Here is a 7,559-nt window from a genome sequence, read left to right as displayed (position 1 = left end):
AGGCAATAACGCATGCTCCCCATAAGATTGTCAGGGTTAAATGAGATACTGCAGGTGAAAATGCCTGGTCTACAGCAGACGCACCAACCGTGGTAATCTCCCGCTCTTCCTCTGCTCCCACACGAGTATCATGTGTATATGGAGGCAAAATAAATATAGACGAGCTAGCTGGTAGAGTTTCCTTTGTGTGGGGGTAAATTCAGTAAATGCTTATATATGGCAAGCAACTGTCTGCAAAAGATGCAAATCACACCACGTTGGCAGACCTTTGCCTGGTGTCTTGTCTCGGTTCGGTGCCTAGCTGTGTTTATATACAGGGGTTGCCATCGCCCATAGACTAAGGTAGAAACTCATCCTGGCATTCGAAATCTCCCACAGTCTGGCCTCAACCTAATCCTCCAACATCTTGTCTTCCTATGGTCCAGTGCAAACCTCTCCTTTGCCCATTGACCCTTACCCATTCACTATGGCCTGAGCAGAAAGCTACCTCCACTCCCGGGATTTCTCTCTGTTTCCTGAATCCCAAATCCTACCCATCCTTGAGGGTAAGTTCAAGCCCCCTTTTGCAGTGAGCAATTTCTGCCCAATCCCAGCCTCTGGGGAATCCGGTCCTCTCACCTCGAGCCACACCTACCATGTGTACCATGCATTCAAGTCTTAACCACACACTGCCTTATCTAGTTCTGTAAGTTTTGGGGAGTTTGCTTTTTCTTCCAGTTGCATTGTAACTCAGAGTAGAGACTTGGCCTCTGTTTCTAACTTGCTATATAAGCCCAGGCAAATATCTTTCCTCGATTCCTTTAACTCTGAAGTGAAAGAGTTGGATAAGGGAACTCTAAAATTCCTTAAGATTTGGAACCTCTCCACAGGGCTCAGTGTGGTGATACATGTAAGATCTCAGCCTGTGCAACGCAGAGAGACCCTTTTTGTAGAGACAGGTCTCCACAAAAAAAAAATTAGCCGAACATAGTGGCTCATGCCTGTAGTCCTAGCTACTCAGGAGGCTGAGGTGGGAGGATGGCTTGAGTCCAGGAGGTCGAGGCTGCAGTGAGCTATGACTGCACCACTGCACTCCAGCCTGGTTGGCAGAGCAAGGCCCTATCTCAAAAATCAATACAATCAATAAAATAAAATCTCATTTAACAAATATTCTAACATTTGTTGATCACTTACACCCGAAGCCCTGAGCTAGGTGCTAAAGGATGAATGAAGATAAATAAAACGTGGTGTCTGCTCTCAGGAAACATACAGTGCAAGGAGGATTAGATACCACATTCACTTGTGGATCAGGAGCTCAGAGACCAGGAGACGGCGGAGGACCTGTCTCACATTGTATCTGGGAGTTACGTCGTCTCTCCACTCCGCTGCCTGGACCCATGACTGACTTGCTTCTCTGAACCCCATATTTCCCATTCCAGCACCCCATTATGCACACCTGTGTCAACAGAGCTACCTTGCCCTCTGACCCTCCATTCACTCTGCTGGTAATCTTGAAGTCAGTCCTAAAGCTGCACTGAGGGTGGGATCAGGAAGAGTGGGAGGAATGCTAAGAACACAGCACAGAGTGATTGCTTTGATGCCAAATGCTGCCTGCACTTTACCTGCATTCGCTCATTCAATCTGAACCAATGTCTCTAGGCCACAGTTATCACCATCCCAGGTTTACAGATGAGGAACCGGAGAGGAGCAAGTAGGTGGAGGAGCCGGCTTGGAACCCATCAGTCTGGCTCCATAGCTCACCCTCTCTCAGTGCCTACTGGAAATGACTGCCTCTCCTACAGTGAAGGTTTAGTGAAGGTTCTCCAGCTTTCTTTTCTGCGAGCTCTGATCTATTTCCTGGAGCTACATTGAAACAGACAGAGGGCAATGGGTATTTTCCTAGGAAGGAAGATTTGGAAGGTGTTAACTGGTGGACAGTAGCTGGAGTCTGTCAGTTTCCAGGTAGTCATCCTGAGGCAGGGCAGATGAACCCCAAAAAAGGGGCTCAGCCCATGAGGGTTCTTGGCTTTGCTCAGGAAAGAATTCAAGGGTGAGCTGATGTTAGGGGAGAAGATAACAGTTTTACTGAAGTGGCAGTGTTACAGCTCCAGCAGTGTTACAGCCCCTGGACTGCTCCCGCAGAGCTGGGCTACCCCATAGGCAGTGTGCTGAGGGCAGCAGCTTGGGCTGCAGTCAGATTTACACGTACTTTCAATTACACGTAACAGATTAGTTTATGCAGAAATGTCTAGGAGAAGGGTGGTAACTTTTGGGTCCCTGGGTCATTGCCATGGAAAAGGGTGGTCATTCTGGGGTGTTGCCATGGCAATGATACACTGACAGGGCGCCCTGGTGGGCGTGTCTTGCCCACCTCACTGGTGGGCGTGTCTTGCCCACCTCACTGGTGGGAAAGCCGCTTCCTCTCTGTCCCTGTTTTAGCTAGGGTTCAGTTTGGTCCAGTGTCCACGCCCCACCTCTGGAGTTGAGTCCTGCTTTCTATCTCCATCTGCCCCTGAATTACAGAAAAAGATCAGGGTAGATAGAAGCCCTTTGCAGAGTTCCACTATTGGTTCAGATGTAGGAAAATTTTCTTTCCTTCCTTCCTTTCTTTCCCTCCCTCCCCCTTCCTTTCCTTTCCTTTCGTCCCTCCCTCCCCTCCTTCCTTCCTTCCTTCTTTGGAATGCAGTGGCACAATCTCAGCTCACCAGAACCTCTGCCTTCCGGGTTCAATCGAGTCTCCTCCCTCAGCCTCCTGAGTAGCTGAAATTACAGGCATGTGCCACCACACCTGGCTAATTTTGTATTTTTACTGAAGACGGGATTTCTCCGTGTTAGGCTGGTCTCAAACTCCCAACCTCAGGTGATCCACCTGCCTTTGCCTCCCAAAGTGCTGGGATTACAGGTATGAGCCACTGTGCCTGGCCCTTCCACATTACTTTCTTAAAATAACAGTTTTATTCAGAAATAATTTACATAAAACACAACAACTTTAGGTGCACATTTCAATGAATGTTGACAAGTGTATATAGCCTGTGACCACCACAACAATCAGAGTATAAAACAGTTCCATCATCCCTCCAAACTTCCTCCTGCCCCCTTCTAGTCAATCCCCTCCCTCTGATCCTGTCCCCTGGTAACCTCTGATTTGCTCACTGCCATTAGTTTTGCGGTTTCTGGAATTTCACAGAAATGGAATCATTACAGTATGTCCGGCTTTTTCCACATAGCTAATACATTATGTATTTTTTATTTTAAATTTATTTTAGAGACAGGGTCTCACTCTGTCACCCAGGTTGAAGTGCAGTGCTGAGATGGCAGCTCACTGCAGCTGAACTTCTGTGCTCAAGTGATCCTCCCACCTCAGCCTCTCCAGCAGCTGGGACTACAGGCCTGCACCACCATGCCTGGCTAAGTTTTTTTTTTTTTTTTTTGGGATGGAGTTTCGCTCTTCTTACCCAGGCTGGAGTGCAATGGCGAGATCTCGGCTCACTGCAACCTCCGCCTCCTGGGTTCAGGCAATTCTCCTGCCTCAACCTCCTGAGTAGCTGGGATTACAGGCACGCACAACCATGCCCAGCTAATGTTTTGTATTTTTAGTAGAGACGGGGTTTCACCATGTTGACCAGGATGGTCTCGATCTCTTGACCTCGTGATCCACCCGCCTCGGCCTCCCAAAGTGCTGGGATTACAGGCTTGAGCCACCGCGCCCGGCAAGTTTTTTTATTTTTGAAAAGGGCGGGGGGCGGGTCTCACTATGTTGCCCAGGCTGGTTCGAACTCCTGGCCTTAAGTGATCTCCTACCTTGGCCTCTCAAACTGTTGGGACTACAGTCATGAGCCACTGTGCTGCGTTCACCAGAGAACACTGTGAGGTTCCTTCCAGGCAGTTCTGCATCAAAAGTTTCTTTTTATTGAGTAGCGTCCCATCGCATGGGCTATTGCAATTTGTTTATCCACTCTCCTGTTCATGGACATTGTGATTATCTTCTGGTTGGCTGTTCAGAATCAAGATTCATGTAGAAGTCTTAGTGTGGGCATCTGTTTTAACTTCTCCTGGGTAATACCTAGGAGTGGGACTGTTGTGTGGTCGATGTATGGTGCAACTGAAATCCTTCCAGCTTTCTGAACCTCACATTTCCCCACCCTTAGAGAAGACAGGAGGTCAGGCACAGGGCTAGGTGAACTCCATTCCGGGAACGGAGAGGCGTGGGAGGCCCTGCAAGGCAGGCCTGTGTGTGCAGCAGGCAGGAGGGCGGGGTGTTTGCGCAGCAGGAGCCTGTGCGTTCAGGGGCTTGAGATGTCGGATTCTGTGGACACGGGCAGGAAACTTAAGAAAGAGGCTCTGCTGAGCGGGGACCTGGGGAAGACGTGCGAGCCCTGCAGCCAGGCAGGGCTCCGAGGCTGTGCGTGCAGAAGCAACAGCCGCGGCAAAGTCGTCGGGGAGCCCAGTGGGGCCCTCGCCGGGCCAGGTGGCCGGGGCCAGTTGCCAGCGGGACCCGAAGAGCGGCGTGGGCGGCAGAGCGAGGCCCCAGGCAGCCTCTGGGGAGCCGGAGGAGGCCAGGCCCGGCCCCCGCCCCGCCCCTTCCCTTGCTTTTTCCTCCCCCCTTCCCTTCTTCTCCCCTCTCCTCCTCCCTACTCCCCTTCTCCCCTCTCCTCCTCCCTACTCCCCTCCCCTCCTTCGCTCCTTCTCCCACCCACTCCCCTTCCCTTCTTTCCTGTCCCGTCTCCTCCTCCTCCTCACCCGCCCCCCTCCCCTTTTCTCCGCCGCCACGGCGCAGACCCCGCCCACAACACGAGTCACGTGCGCGGCACGCACCCTCCTTTGGGGCGGGCTAGGGCCGCGGAGTCCCGGGGGAAGAGGCTCAGCGCAGGCCGGGCACTCGGCACGGGCCGGGACCCCGTCGCGGGTAGGCGGACGCCGGGAGGGGCCAGACGGACGGCGCGGGGCGGGGCCTGTCGCGAAGGGCGGGGCCTGTTGCCAGGGCTGGCGCAGGAAACGGGCCGAGGGGCGGGGCTGCCGGCTGCCCGCTGGGGCGCTGTTTACTCCTGGCGGGGGAGCTTTAACCCGCGGGCGCGTGGCGGCCGAGAAAACGCGGCGCGGGAACCGCGGCCCGGGAGCCGGAGGTGGGGCGGGAGGGAGGGGCCGGCCGAAGACGCCCTGGACGGCTGGGCTTTTATTTTTCTTATTTAAAAAAAGTCTGGCCTGCTACCCTTGACGTCCTCCTCCCCGGCCACACATACAGACATGCGTGCGCGGGCACACACACACACACACACACAGACACCCCCCTGGTGTGCAGACGCACATACACGCGCACACACGACACATACGTACACGCGTGCACACACGGGCGCCCCCACGCATGCACATATACACGCTCACACACACGGATACACATGTGCGAGTGTACACGTGCGCGCGCACACACGGGCACATGCACGCGAATGCACCCACACGTGGGCATACACACGCGTGCACACGTACACACGGGTCACACACGTACACTCGCGCACACACCCGAGTTCACCCATACACGCACATACACATGCATGCACACACACGCGCACACACAGTGGTTGCTGGAGGCTGCGTGCTCACAGCGCTCTGGGCCCTGAGCGGCGCCTTGGGAGGTAGAGGTCTGACACGTGCGACCTCTGAGGGCGTCTCTGCCACTTCTCCTAATCCAGGAAATGACTCGGTGCAGCATCCCCTTATGGTTTGTGTGCCTGCATGAGACTCGTCACGCACTGAGCTGATTTGAGTCTGTACTCTAGGCAGTCCGGCCACGTACGCTTCATTTTCTAATATATGCAATCGATACAAGAGTTTTCGGTAAGCCGTGGACCGCTCCGCGAGGGTGTCTGCATGAACACTGAGGACAGGCGGCTCTGTTGCAATGCCTTCCTCCACGAAGTCAGTTTTCCATTATCTGAGAAATCCAGAGTAGAGAGACGCCGTGACACGTAATTTGGTAATGTCCTATCAACTACCCAGTAACCGTTTTGCACCTAAGGAACAGAGGCTGAGAAAGGCGAAGTGGTCAGAAGTCGCACAGCTAGTGAAAGTGCACATGTCCTTTGACTCCCAGAGGTGCCCCATTCCCGCTCGGGTAATGGACATGTGTGATTTTCTCTGTCCCATGTCCCTTCCTGTGAGACCTCACTCCTCTATTCCCTGTGGTTTTATTTGGGCTGGCCACCGTAGTATTCCACCTCTTTGGCAACAGCTGTCCAAAGGGTGGGCATTTTCACTGAGCAGAATGAATTACAGTTCTTCCCTGTAACTAATATGTGAATGTGTGAAAGAAAAATTTGTTTTCTGCTGGTGTTGCTAAATTAGGATGTCACAGCTGGGGGCTGCTGGCAGCTATGTTCCCGAGTGCATGAGGGAGGCTCGTTTTTGAGGGCTGGGGGCTCTTTTGAAGTAGGAAAAAATGGGACTTATGATATGAAGGAGCAAAACAGAGATGGGAGATTTGGAGAACAGACCCTACCAACTTTGTTTAAACCCAGGGTCCTGCTGTGCCTGGGGCCAGTTATGCTCCCGGGTTTCCCAGTTAAGGAAGCTAACAAGTTCATTTTTTTTGCTTAAGCTAGCATGAATTGAGTTCCTGTCACTTGTCTCCAAAAAGAGCCCTGACTAATAAGTTTGGCACAGCGGTATTTATTTATCCCTCAAAGAATAGTGGAAGTTGGGTGCTGGCCACAGCTATCACTTCTTAAGTGTTCCACTTCCTAGAATGAGTCATAGCAAGCGTGAGTCCCGGGAAAATCTAATTCTTCCTCAATATTATTGCTTTTATACACATAAAACAATTCAACAGGCCCAAGTTAGAGACTGGACAGATAACACTTGACCTTGGGATCTGATGATGGTCTGGATCATGCAGAGGCTAAAACTGAGATGTCGAGGTGAGATTACTGGAAGGTTCTTAGCAACATGGGGAAAGAGAGAAAGAAAAGAAAGGAAGAAAGAAGGAGGGAAGGAAGAAAGATTGATAGAATAATTATTCTGGCCTGGCATGGTGGCTTACACTTGTAACCGCACACTTTGGGAGGCCGAGGCAGGCAGATCACCTGAGGTCAGGAGTTTGAGACCACCCTGGCCAACATGGTGAAACCCCCGCCTGTACTAAAAATGCAAAAATTAGCCAGGTGTGGCGGTGGGTGCTTGTAATCCCAGCTACTTGGGAGGCTGAGGCAGGAGAATCGCTTGAACCTGGGAGGCTGAGGTTGTAGTGAGGTGAGATCGTGCCACTGCACTCCAGCCTGAGCGACATAGTGAGACTCCCTTTCAGAAAATAAGAAAAGAATTAACTATTCTATCAGTTGGCTAAAGCCGAAGGATGGAAAGGTGAGAGGGTCAGTCTTAAAGAAGCAATTAGAGGACAGAAAATGAATTGCAAGGGCATTTGGAATCACAGAATCTTAGAGACAGAGTCCCTGACACATCATCTCCTTCCTCCTGAACAATTCCAGTGATGGACAGCTGGATAGGTCACATAAAAAGATGGTCAGTGGTTGATGGAACATGGAGAGCGGGGAGGGATGGTTTTTTAGTTGGAACGTTGCTCTGTTGCC

Source organism: Cebus imitator, unplaced genomic scaffold, assembly GCF_001604975.1.
Source record: "Cebus imitator isolate Cc_AM_T3 unplaced genomic scaffold, Cebus_imitator-1.0 Scaffold125, whole genome shotgun sequence".
Lineage (NCBI taxonomy): Eukaryota > Metazoa > Chordata > Mammalia > Primates > Cebidae > Cebus > Cebus imitator.
This window is presented reverse-complemented; position numbering follows the sequence as displayed.